At 47.0% G+C, this 13471-nt stretch overlaps 1 long non-coding RNA gene across 2 annotated transcripts in view; it reads left to right on the top strand.

The window, feature by feature from the left end:
- LOC145717090 (uncharacterized) overlaps positions 1–13471 on the top strand; it is a 418260-nt gene that overhangs the window by 265652 nt on the left and 139137 nt on the right. For both annotated transcript variants that reach the window (XR_014140106.1, XR_014140107.1), the window contains exon 3: positions 9800–9982. This is a non-coding gene — a long non-coding RNA (uncharacterized LOC145717090). The remainder of the gene's footprint in view (positions 1–9799; positions 9983–13471) is intronic.

Genomic DNA, 13471 nt, shown 5'->3' with positions numbered 1-13471 from the left:
CGGTTGGTTGTCTTTTGGTTTTGTTGACTGTATCCTTTGCTTTGCAAAAACTTTTTATCTTGATGAAGTCCCAATAATTCATTTTTGCCCTTGCTTCCCTTGCCTTTGGCGATGTTTCTAGGAAGAACTTGCTTCGGCTGAGGTCAAAGAGGTTACTGCCTGTGTTCTCCTTTAGGATTTGGATGGACTCCTGTCTCACATTGAGGTCTTTCAACCATTTGGAGTCTATTTTTGTGTGTGGTGTAAGGAAATGGTCCAGTTTCATTCTTCTGCATGTGGCTATCCAATTTTCCCAACACCATTTGTTGAAGAGACTGTCTTTGTTCCATTGGACATTCTTTCCTGCTTTGTTGAAGATGAGTTGACCATAGAGTTGAGGGTCCATATCTGGGCTCTCTATTCTGTTCCATTGATCTATGTGTCTGTTTTTGTGCCAGTACCATGCTGTCTTAGACCCTCTTCTTACCAATGGAACCTGCCGAGTGTGAACAATGATCAACCATGACTTCGCTTCTTGGAGGCCACTTCTCTCAAATAAAAAGAGTCCTGAGCCAAACTAAAGATGTTTCTGGTTCCAGCTCTGCCAATATCTCCCTGAATAGGGAGCCTGTGGTGGTCACAACCATTCTCTGGACCTCCAAGTCCCTTAAACACTGATATTTTGGGGTGTTATCCTGCATATCTTCCCTATAGCCTTGACAACAATCCTAAAGCACTTTCTGTCCTCCCATGCCTCTCAGCTCTGAATGTGCGGAATACCCGAGCCAGATTGCCAGAGCTACTGTCCCACATGCCCTCAGTGTTCCAGGCAGAGCTGATGTGAGTTGATGCTCATGGTATTGGGAGTGCATAAAGAGATTTAAGTTGGTACATGGAATAAATCTGTATGTTAAGATGCTTCCAAAGGCACTATAGATGGTAAATTACTGCTCCCAATCTAGGTTTCCATTTCATTCTCAGCAAAGCAAGACCCAGGACACTTGGAAGTCCATGTTAAGGATTTAGCTGATTAGTACTCTGGGGAAGCAGTATAGAAAGGGTATTTGGAGTCCAACCTAACTGAATTCGTCTCTATTCGTACTGTCTCTATGACCTTGGAAACCCCTCCGACCCTCAGTTTCCCATTTAGAGTGTTGGGACAATTAATCAATGGTGGATGTTTCTAGAGCACCACTTAGTTAATCAAAGCATAATGATGGCTTAAGAACAAATTGTAGTGGCTGATGGTGATTTCCTTCCAGGGTACAGAGTATGAAAAAGGGGGAAAAAATAGCTTTGCAGTGGAGGAACCTGACAGATACTACCTTGGTGAGGTGATCAAGGTCAGTATCAACGGTCCTAAATCATGTTGATAGATGCACACTTGATATGACGTGATGATGTGATGTGGCACTTTACATCTGTGAGAGCTTCCTCTTACAAACCCATCACCCCAGTCTACTCGTGAGAAAGATATTACATTACGAGAGGGGGAGAGCCTATAAAATACCTGACCAGTACCCCTCAACACTGTCAAGGTTGTCACACCTAAAAGGAGCCTAAGGAGACATGACCACTTAATGTAATGGATGGGATCTGGGAACCACGAAAACCACAAATGAGGTAAAAACTGAGGATATCTGACTAAAACATGGACCGTAGTTAATAATAGTGCACCAATATTGGCTCATTAACTGTAGCCTACGTACCCTACCAGCGTGAGACGTGAATAATGGGAGAGCCTGGGTGCAAGGTATATGGAAACTCTATACAATCTTAATTGTCCTGTAAACCTAAACTGTTCTAAAAAAAAAAAAAAAAAAGGCCTATTTTAAAAAGTGGACGATGATAGCCATTTTCTGCAAAGAGTCAGTATTTACCACCCTTGCGTGGAGTGCCCTGTCAGTGCGAGGCCCAGCGCCGGGTGCCCGGTTACAGACAGGAACGAGGCTGGTCCTGGCCTCCCAAAGAGCTCAGAGCCTACTGGGAAGTCAGCCACATACTGAGACACCGCATGAGCAGAGATGGGAACGATGGGCCATGGGGACGGACACTCGGCCATGCTTCCCCTAGAAGGCTCTGTCATCGGTCCGGAAGAACTAGTTAGAGTCTGCCGGGTAGGGAAGGGGCTGGCGGCCTCTGGGCAGAGGGAGCTGCATGTGTAAAGGAACTGAGGAGGGAGGGGGCAGTGGGGAGAGGAGTGTGACAGCGTGAAGTGTGGAGGGACATGGGGAGTGACATGAAGCCAGAAAAGTCAGAACTTACTCATTCCACACGTAGGGCTGCTGGAGCAAATGACCACATACTCAGTGGCTTCAAAAGAGCAGAGAGTTCTATTCCGAGCTCTGCGGCCAGACTTCTGACGGCAGGTATCAGCGGGCCACACGGCCTGAAGGCTCCAGGCGGGACTCATTCCTTGCCTCGTCCTGCTTCTGGTGGCTGTCAGCATTCCTTTGCGTGGACCTGCACAACTCCAGTCTCTGCCTTCATCTTCACACTGCCTTCTTCTCTCCGCCCATCTCCACGTTCTCTCTTCTTCTTATAAGGACTAAGGACACCTGTCATTGGATTTAGGGCCGACCCTAAATACCGGATGATGTCGTCTCAAGACCCTGAACTTAATTACACCTGCAAAGACCCTTTTTCCAAACAGGATCACCTCCACAGTTTTCAGATGTTGGCACATGGACATATTTTTTGAAGGCGGTGGGGGGGCGGTCACTATTCAACCCATTTTCGTGGCCAAGGAAGGACTTTCTGAGATGGGGACATTTATGTAGGAAACTGACTGGCAAAGAACAGATGACGAGTGTTCTAGGTAAAGAGAATAACATGCCCAAGGACCCTGAAGTGGGAAAAAGCTGTGTGTATGTCTGACAAGCTAAAAGGACACAGCAGAGCTGGAACCTGGTCGGCAGGGGAGAGCGGAGGCCAGAAGACCTTGGAGGGCTGGGTAGGAAGGTCCCAGATTACAGCCGCTCAGGCTGGAAGGGGTCTCCTAACGACTTGCCCCGAGCTCCAGACTCATTCCCTCTCCAGAGCTCTCCTTTTTACCTCCTCGCCGCTCTGGAGGGCCTGTGTGCAGCACATTGCCATAGCTCAAGATGCTCTTTGTTTCCACCCCTCTTACGGCCATGCAGCTGGAGAGGCAGCAGCTTCAGAAGCCACAGTGAGCCTGGGTCTCAATGCCAACTTCCAGTTTCGATGAGACACGCCCCATCAGGCCCCGCTGCAAGCTGCTAGCTTGTGCCTTTGAACAAGCCTCGCCTGGTTTGGTTTCAGGCCATTCAGGCAACTAGAGTGTGGGGCGTGAGCTCCAGGCCAAAGTTTCTTACTAGGCACGGAGACCTGGGGAAGTGAGCGAGGCCCTCAAAGCTTCTCTCCCCTCACCTTGAAGACAGAAATGAAAAACCCCGTCTCGAAGCAAGGCTATGAGACTCAAATGAGATGCTGTGTTTGAAAATGTTTTGTGACTTCTCAGGTATTCTCCATCCTGAGGGAGGTGCTCTCAATAGCATTGATGCTCTGGGTGTCTCTACCCGTCTTCCTGGAGGCAGAAGGTGCTCAGGACCCAGAACATCCCATCATCTACTCGTATTCTCTTCACGGGACAGCTGTTTGGCATCATTTGTCACTCCCCAAGGGGTTAACATGCATCATGTCCCATCTAGATATCATCATGGAGCCAGCTCCCCAAATGGAAAGAAACACAACTCAAATTTGTCTCTCTATAAAAGGCAGCCTGTCTTTGAAATTCGACCTCACTGAAAACCTACTGAATTGAGCATGGAGGAAAAGAAGAAGGAAAAAAAAAAAAATCTGTGTAATTAATCAGTATTTTGTCCAGCCCAATTTGGTTTCAAGGACATTCATGAAGACCAACATACCTGTCCAGGCCAATCCCAGGAGCCCCGTGAGTGGCCACGTGGACTTGACCTCCCTGTTGTCTGCAGTCCACTCATTTGCAAACTGGTTTCAATGAAGGTAACAGTTTGTGGTAATAGGAACCATATGCGCTGGTGGCCGCTGTCAGTAAAAATAGCCAGCATGGCCTGTGTGGCCAGACACAACGTCAAGCTAAGAGCAGGAAGACAAAAGCTGTGTGAAGAAAGGAAAAAATTGTTTCAGAAGCCTAGAGACGGGAGGTGGTGTCAGGCACTGGGACATGAAGCCAAGGGACTTGCCAACATTTGCATGAGACACCAACCCTCCCCAGCCTGGTTTTCCACACTCTCATGCCCCAGTGGAGAGGGGACAGAGAAGACTCTGGGAACAGAGCCAAGACTCAGCACATGTACAGATCACTGTGGGATATGTGTGGGGCACAGAATCCCTTCTCACCTAACTGTCCTCAGAGATGCCGGAGCCTGAAGGAATGATGCAAGGAGGTAAGGCCAGAAATTAAAAAAAAAAATTTTTTTTAAGCATAAATTTTAGGGTGATTTTCAAATGTAATGCAATAGAGCATGGGTTTGCAGATTGTGAGACCTGATTTAATCTGTCCATACACACACTCTTGAAGCAAATTATTTAATCTCTCAGAGCTTAGGCTTTTTTAGTCTGTAAATGGAAGATAATGTAGCCAGTGGTTGTTTTCAAGGGTACATGAACTGATGCTCCTTACTGTTATTTACAGGATAGAAAATGCTATTCATTCATTCATTCAACAAATATTTATTAAGTACCTACTAGGGGCCAGTCATGGTTGCAGAGGAATACATCAGTGAACAAAAAAATAAAACTATCTGCTCTCACAGAGTTTATATTCTAGCTGTAAGTAAAATATAGCATATTGGAAGGTCAAAAGTGCTATGGATACCAAAAAGTAGGGAAGGGGATCAGGAGGGCTGGTACTGGGGTGCAGTTTTAAATGGGGGTAGTCAGGGAAGGCTTTGTTGAGAAGGTGACATTTGAACAAAAGTGGAAGGAAGTGAGAGAGCGAGACATGGAACTTTTGGGAAGCTAGTACTGAAAGCAGAAGAAACCACTGGAGTGAAGGCCCTGAGCAGGAGAGAGCCTGGGGTACCCAGGGGCAGCAAAGAGATGAGTGTAGCTTGGAGTGGAAGGAGCCAAAAGTCAGAGAGGTACGGGGGCCATGGGGACTGTGGGAAAACTTTGGCTTGACTCTGTAGAAGTGAAGCATCTTGGGAAGGTTTTGAACAGAGGAGTGAAAGGACTGGACTTAGTTTTTTAAAATAGAATGGTGCTAGCTGCTGTATTGAGAAGAGTTTCTAAATGAGCAAGTCCAGAAGCAGAGAGTCTGGTCAGTTGCAAGAATCCAGGTGAAGGCAAATGGTGTCTTGGATCAGAATGCTAATGAGAGAGGTGGTGAGAAGGGGTGGGGTTCTGGAATATATGGTGAAACTAAAGAGAGCCTCCAGGATTTGCTGATAGCTTGAACATGGATTTGAGAGAGAGGAGTCAAGAAAGACTCTGAGGTTTTGAGCCTCAGCAGCTGGAGGAAGCTGCCATGTGCTGAGATGGGGATAATTTGTAGGTGAAGCAGGTTGAGTTTGAGATGCTTGTTAGACATTCAAGAGGAGGTGCAGAGTGTCTAGGTAGATGACAACCACAAACATGTAGATGGTATTTGAGGCCAGGAAACACTAGGTCACCATGGGAGTGAGTGAAGCTAGAGAAGATAGAGATGTTTCTCCATGGGGCATCAAAGATGTACAGAGCTTCAGGAGCCTTCCATACAACGTCATCTTCCAAGTTCATGAGCTACAAGAGCAATTATATGGAGAGTCTATGTGGATGTGAAACCTTGTAAGAGAGATAGATAACATATGATTATTTTATATACCAAAAAAGTAAGAACCAGAGAAGTGAATTCATTTGCTCACTGTCAAACAGCTGATGAAAAGCAGCACAGGAATTCAAACCCAGGTGTCCTGACCCCAGGACCCTTCCCGGGCGGGACAGCTGTCCCCCAGGGCTGTGCTTACTTCTAAGGTAGACACGCATCTTTCACCCTCAAGGTATTTGTCAAGCTTCTCCGAGTTTGACATCTAAACCAGGGCATTCTAGCAGTTAAGTGCTTTTGTTTTCCAAGCTGGAGGTCTTACCAGCCTTGAAAATTCAAAACATGTCATGAAAAACTGTCTTTGGCAAAGAAGAGCAACAGCAAAGGAACGAGAGGGAGAGAGAATGACAAAAAAATCTTGCCTTCTATTTTCCCAAAGGTACTCACTGTCTCCTGGGCTCTAAATCATCTTCCTCTATCTTTGGAGGAGGTAGATATAAGACAGATACAATATTCCTTGTCTTCTAAGTCAGGCATGAGGGAGGGGTAGAAAAATAAAGTGATCTATGTGGGGTCACCAAGTGACGCCTGAATGTGACTTAGAAGAGGTCCTGGTTCCTGAGCGCCCCTCCTTTCCCCTCCCCAGGAACACAGCCTATCAAACACTGCTGTATACCATGTGTACACAAACTGGTAGAAATAAAATACTATTTGAAAATCTATGGAGCATTCTTATCCACTCTGGTTGCAAAACGCTTTTTGAGAAGCTACTATGTATGTTGACATTCATCTTAAAGTTGAGTAAGCATTAAGTAATTTGAATAAGGTTACTATACAACAATAGCAACAAAATGTAATTTTTAAAAATCTTATTGGGGCACGTGGGTGGCTCAGTAGGTTAAGTGTCTGACTTCGGCTCAGGTCATGATCCCAGGGTCCTGGGATTGAGCCCTGCATCAGGCTCCCAGCTCAGCAAGGAGTCTGCTTCTCTCTCTCTCTCTCCCTTTGCCGTTCCCTACCACTCTCTCTCTCAAATAAATAAATAAAATCTTTTAAAAATGTTATTATAATCCCTAGAAAGTAAATAGAAATCTATTCTTATAAGCACTTGACTTGGGCATCCACAAGAACTACAACAAGCAAGTCCAGCTCTGTCTGGTGTCGCTGTTTTCTGCAGGAGGGCTCAGCGTGCTAACTTCCTCTGTCTTCTCCCTTCCCTGTTTGGTGAACAGCTCTCCTTGAGAACCACCTCATGTTGATCCTCTTGAAGAAATGGCCTGGATCTTCTCCATCCTGGCATCCTCAATGCCTTTCTGGTCTCCTGGCATAGCGCAGGATATGGCAAATGTTGGCTCAGCTGCACTGAGCTGAATTGAGTGAGCCGAAGAGGAGGAGGAATAAGGTTGTAACTGTAGGTTAGGGTCAGACTAAGCTAAAAGAGCCTTGAATGCCATGCTAAGCTGTATGCATATCCATCTATAATTAGCGGATTAGTACCAGCGCCACTGCCTTGGGTAGCCCCCAGATGCTGCATGGCCATGGTGGCTCGTCTTACAGGAAGAAGCTTGCTGGGTAAATCTAAGTGGGGGGTGAATGCATCTTCCTCACAAACTTCAGAAAAAAATCCATCCCAACACTTCCTACTGTTGTTGTTGTTGTTGTTGTTTTCCAGATTTGAAAACTGGACTTTATTTTTCCCTTCCCACTCACACCTGAGGCCTTTTCAGGGCTGCTGCCAAAGAAAACCAATTCCAAGACAGGGCCGTTTCAGGTTTATCCTGACTCCACGGTAGGGAGATGGCGCGGAGGAGATGATATTTGATGTCTTGAGATTTCCCGCTCAAATTTAGAACCCAACAATTTTGTGTGGGTTGTCTCAGTCAGATGAGCTCGGGAGAACTGTTCAATTGCATTCAACTCGTCCCATATTTATTAGCTACGCTAGCACAGGAGGAAGAGAGAAAGACACCTCTTGCCCTTGAGCACTGTCTGTCCACCCAACGGGGAGGGAAGAAACAGAAATAGACAGATAAGCACACAGTAAAGTGGAGCCCGATGCTAAGACATGGTGGCCGCGTGCTGTGTGGACGTAATCACGTGCAGTTAGCGGAGGCAAAACAGAGACTTCCTTTGGCAGTGACACTTGAAACTGGCCTTCAAGAACACGTAAGATTTTGACGATAAAGATGGAATGGGAAGGAGGTCATTCTACTCAGAAGAAACAGGGGCTAAGTGAGAGAGGCAGAAGGTCCCAAAGAAGTGGATTCAGAGAGCAGTTGCTCTTTTTATTTGACATGAGCTATTTAGGGACCTCTGGTGACATTTTCAGAGCTGTATATTGAGGGAAATGTAGCCTGGTTGATTCTAAATACACTGGGTTTGGGAGTCAAGGATAAATTATATATATATATATATATATATATATATATATATATATATATATATATATATATAAAAGAAGGAATTGGCTCATGTAATGATTATGGAGACTGACAAGTCCCAGGATCAAGCAGGGTGAGTCAGCAAGCTGGAGACCGGTGGTTCAGTTCTAGTCTGTGTCCAAAGTCCTGAGAACCAGGAGAACTGAAGTCTGAAGGCTAGCAGGCTCGAGACCCAGGAAGAGCTAATGTTTTCATTCAAGTCTGAAGTCAGCAAAAAAGCCAATACCCAAGTTTGAAGGTAGTCGGGTGGGAGAAATTCTCTCTTACTCCGGGCAGGGTCAACGTTTTTGTTCTACTCAGCTGGACCTTCAACTGATTGAGTGAGGCCCATCTGTATCGTTGAGGGCAGGCGATCTTATTTACCCAGTCCACTGATTTAAATGTTAATTTCATCCAAAAACACCCAGAATAACGTTCGACCAAATATCTGGGCAGCCTGTGGCACGAGCAAGTTGACACAAAATTAACCATCCATCACAACCATGTATTTTATTTAATGGTTTTAAATCTACCTCCTTACTGTAGGAATAGAATGCATAAATTCTTTCTAAATTTGTTTTCAGGCTTTTGTTTTGTTTGTACTTCCTGGACCAGGGAAATGTTTTTTTAAAGAGGGAAATACCCATAAGTTTATTAACCTGTTATTCTTCCAAGTAATACAATTAGAAATAATTTAAAATAAAAACAAAAACATCTTCCACCAGTTGCTATGTCATTTCATAAAAGGATGACAGTTTTAACACCCTAGCCCCTCAAAAGGGAAAGGCATTACCTCAGAAAGAAAAACCATTTTTTCCAGAAAAAGACAGTTGGCAATCTAACACTGTCATTTTAACAGGACATTTTTTTTTCATTTGAAATAAAAACACAATGTAAAGTTGCATCTAATTATGCTGTAGATAATATTTCTCTTAACAGAAGTTGTCAATTGAGATAAGTATATATGTGCCATATTGCAATGCAAAGTGAGCTTGAGTCTCCAACTCGTTTGTCACTTCATTATTAACGCTGTCATCAAAAATACAATTTCAAAGAGATTTATTGACGGAAATGGAAAGCATACACTCTCACTGCTTAATTCAAGTTGTAATATCCTGGGCACACTCAAAGAAATGCGTGAGCAGCTCAGCTCACGGGAGTGTTAGCAGCTGCGTCTCCTTTCTTCCCCCAGAGCAGGGAGAAGAACTCAACACCGTGGCCCAGGAGTGCAGCTGCTGAAGCTGGCAGGAAAGGACCTGCCAGTATTTTTTTGTTTTTTCCTGCCTGGCTACCCATGGCCAGGAGGACTTTCTCCCCCTTTAGGCTGACATGGAGTGCTCGGAATGTAGCTGAGTGGAGCGTCACCAAGCTGACGTCAACACAGGCAGCACTTTTTTTTCTTTTTTTTTTTTTTAAAGGTTTTATTTATTTGAGAGAGAGAGAGCACATGAGAGGGGGGAGGGTCAGAGGGAGAAGCAGGCTCCCTGCCGAGCCGGGAGCCCGATGTGGGACTCGATCCTGGAACTCCAGGATCATGACCTGAGCCGAAGGCAGTCGCTTAACCAACTGAGCCACCCAGGCACCCCCAGGCAGCACTTTTCCAAGTGTGCGTATCTAGAAAGCACTCAGCTAGTCTAATCCTCTTACTTTTCAGATGAGGAAACCGAGCCCCAGGGGCCTGGAGATCAACTGGAATCAAAGTGGGTTGAGGACGCCCTGGCCCGGACTTGGAAATCAGGCCCACGTCTCCCTGGCAGCCAACATAGCTTTGACCTTTACCCGCATTCAGATGCCTTCTGGTACCTGACGGGCCGGGCCTGCCATGGAGCATCATGAGGTAGGTGGATGCCTGTCTCTCTCACCTGTTTAATGCCCCAGGGATTCCAGAGCTGGGTCCTTCAACAATCTTGAACTATACTGCACTTGAAAACACACACGCACACACATGCACGCACGCATGCACACACACCCAAATCAGAAAGGCATAATTACAGAAAGAAAAATCATCCTTTCTGAAACTTATCTGAAGACTGAAGGCCTGGCTCTAAACCTAAGTCTAAGGGACCTGGGGTCCCACTGCCTATTTACAGATGTCTCTGGATTTGTCTGGACAGTAAACAGTATGTGTTATGTTTTTAATACCATCTCGGGCTAAACCCTGTGTCTAGCATTCTACATGCATGATCTCATTCATTATTCACAAGACCCTTTGAAATTGAAATGGATGTGCCCCCGTTCTATAAGGATACTGAAGCCTAGCAAAGCTTCTGTGACTCCCAGAACCACACAACAGATGAACAGCACAATGTAAGTTCAATCCTCTGCCAGGTCCCAGTGTGTCCTCGACCAACATGCCACATTATCCAGGACCAGTCGTATGGCAGGTGCAGGAGAATTGTTCAGATGAAGAAATGCACACGTAACTTCCTCCTTCCACGTGAAGATGCTGCCCCACCCCCAGATCAGGCCACCTCCAAAGTGATTCACGAAATGTCCCATTAAAGGTGCGCCACAGCTCTGACCATAACCTTCACACAGACTAAGGGTGTGCTAGTTTGCTACACTTTTAATTTAAATACTTGGTGTAAGTTAGACTTGAGGCCTGGGGAAGTCCCTAGATCTCTCCTTTATGGCAGGGGTGGGGGGCGGTGTGGGGGGGCCGGGCTGGGCTCCCATCTATTCTCACACAATTGATTGTTTGAAGGGAAATGCTGGCCCTCACAGGGCCCCCTGCTGCACTTCATCTCACTGGATTTGGCTCATTGTTCCAGCCAACTGAGATCATTTAGAAGTTTGATTTTGTCATCAATCATTTCTTCTATCCCTCCCAGCTGCATGTCAGCCACAGATGTGATAAGTGGACTTTGTATGTCTTTGTCCAAATCACTGGTACCAAATATTAAACAGGGCTAAGCACATTTCTCTGGGGCCTACCTCTGCCATGATCCCAGGGCATTTGCATGAACCTTTAGTCCAGCCTTGGTCCCATGACCTTATCATGTTGTTTTGGTTTTTTTATGCAGTATGCAAGCTCATCAGGAGTCGAGCCTTGCTATTACATGCCTTTTAATCCTCACTGGGCACAGTGCTGGCCACTGGAGAAAAATTCAGTGTTTGCTGACCAGGGCAATAAACAGAGCCATTGATTTGGTATCAGAAGACTCAGGTTCAAGTCCAGTGGCTACAAAGAAGCTAGTTATCTTCCCAGGGCCTCAGTTTCTCTATCTACAAAATAGGGATAAGGATCACTGCAGACACCCTCATTCAGGTGTCATAGAGCTCAATGAACAATGGACATGAATGTGCTGGTTCACTCATCCCTAGTTGTGCTTTTATGCACATATTTCTTCAATCTGAAATTCGTTTCTCCTTCTTTATCTGATCAACACTGCCCTCACCCTGTTCTCCTCCTTCTGCTTCTCCGGGAATCCTTCCCTGGCCCCGTGAATAGGCCATCACCATGTCCTCTGAGCCCCCATAGCACTCTGTAGGACTTCACTGGGGCCCTTGTCCCCGTATGTCCCCAACTGTCTGGTTACTTGTCCATCTTCCTGTCCAGACGATGGTCTTAGAAGTCAAGAGCTGCACCTTACGTATCTCTGTGCCGGGCATCAGAAGACACTCCATACCAGGTTTATGGAACAAATACAAATGTTGCAGTCCTGTTCTTGTCTTAACTGTGACCACAGGGAACGGTGTGGCTGCAAGAGTTTTGCTTGGGCCATGGGCAAGTGGACCCACGAGCACCCCTCTAATGGGGCTGGATGTTCTAGGAGAAGGCTTAGGGAGAAACAAAGGTGGGTCTGATGACAAAGCCAGCTTCACAGCTCTGTGAGACAGGTGTCATGTGTGTTTTGCTTGCCACTGTCACAGGGTGGGATCCCCAGCGAGCAGACTCTGAGACGGAGATGCGCACCCAAGAAGTTTCCTGGGGAGAGTCTTTGGGATCAAGCCCTGTGAGACAGTGGGGGGAACAGGGCTGGGCAGATGGCCCTTCAGCATTGTCTCAAACTGAGACAAGACCCTCCCGTTGACCTGTTTTGGATGAACGCTGCCTCAAAGAGGGAGTGAAAGCTTGGGCTAGGCACTTCTCTTCGGCCGAGGACATTCCCATAGAGGGACACGGCTGAGGGCTGCCAACACTCACGGCTGCTGGAAACCTGAACTCCTCGGTGCTGGAACGGGAACATCTGTTATATCGCTGTGCGCAACAGCATCAGGCTCACTGTGGCCCCTCGGTGAACACACGTTGAGTGAATGAAGGAGTCCGCAGCTCACCTCCCATGGAATCCTGTAGGTTCCCTGTGGGATTTCCAACACCCACTCAGTCCATTCACCTTTAGAATGTGCAGCCCCGTGGCCAGGACTGGGTGGGTTCTTGGCTCAGGGGTGAGTAAGACGCGTTGCCTTCTCGGGAGAAGAAAGAGCAACACATAAACAACCAATCCTATCCCCAGGGGAGGACTTCAGGTGGAGTAAGCTCAGAAGGCCCTGACAGCAGCGAAGAGGCAGACGGCTTCTTGAAGAAGGCCACATTGAAACTGAGCCCAGAAGGACAAGAAACAGGCAGATTCCAGGAAAACACGCAGCGGAAGCAGACAATACTGGCATGACGGACCCCGGTGTGGCCCCTGTGGCGGAGGTGGGCCAGGTGGGGTTCTAGGGGCCTTGTGGGCCAGGCTGCAGAGCCTGCACCCAGGCAGCAAGGAAGGGTTTCTGGCAGCGGCCTGACAGCCCAGGCTTGTTTTCTCAAAAGAACACGGGGTTCAGTTCCCTGTGTCATTTTCTTTCCAAGAGCTCAACAGAAACCAGCCACCTAAGCATGTGCCATCCCTGTGGCCTCCGCCCAGAGCACAGCATGCATTGTCCCCGCGGCAGGGTCCTCTGATAGGCTGAGGGAGCCGCTGCCCTTCACGAGGAAGGGCGTATTCTGCAGCTCCTGAGGGTGCGGTCCCAGTGAAAGGAAACCCAGTCAACATGGAGAAGTTGGGGCGACTCTTCCCACACCGAAGGGGCAGTATCAATCACACACTGGGAAGTCTGCTGCCCCGGGAGTCTGCGTGGGGGGCCTTCCGTCACCCTCAGCGGCTTCCTGGGTCCACTGTCTGGGCAAGCCACGCACCCTCAGTTTCCTCATCTATAAAACGAGAAAAGGCGTTGAACCACACTAGTGGTAAGGACGCTCCAGTTAACCCCAGGAGGAGATACGGTTTTATGTGTATCAGATTGACAAAGCTTTTTTAAAGATAATGATCAGTGCTGATGACGGTGGATAATAGAAGCTGGCTCGTTCCCTGTGGGTAGGTGTGGCGGACAAATCAACAAT

Source organism: Leptonychotes weddellii, chromosome 14 (genome assembly GCF_054177405.1).
Source record: "Leptonychotes weddellii isolate Sample4059 chromosome 14, ASM5417740v2, whole genome shotgun sequence".
Lineage (NCBI taxonomy): Eukaryota > Metazoa > Chordata > Mammalia > Carnivora > Phocidae > Leptonychotes > Leptonychotes weddellii.
The sequence above is the reverse complement of the archived record's forward strand: the minus strand, read 5'-3'. Positions and strand labels throughout refer to the sequence as shown.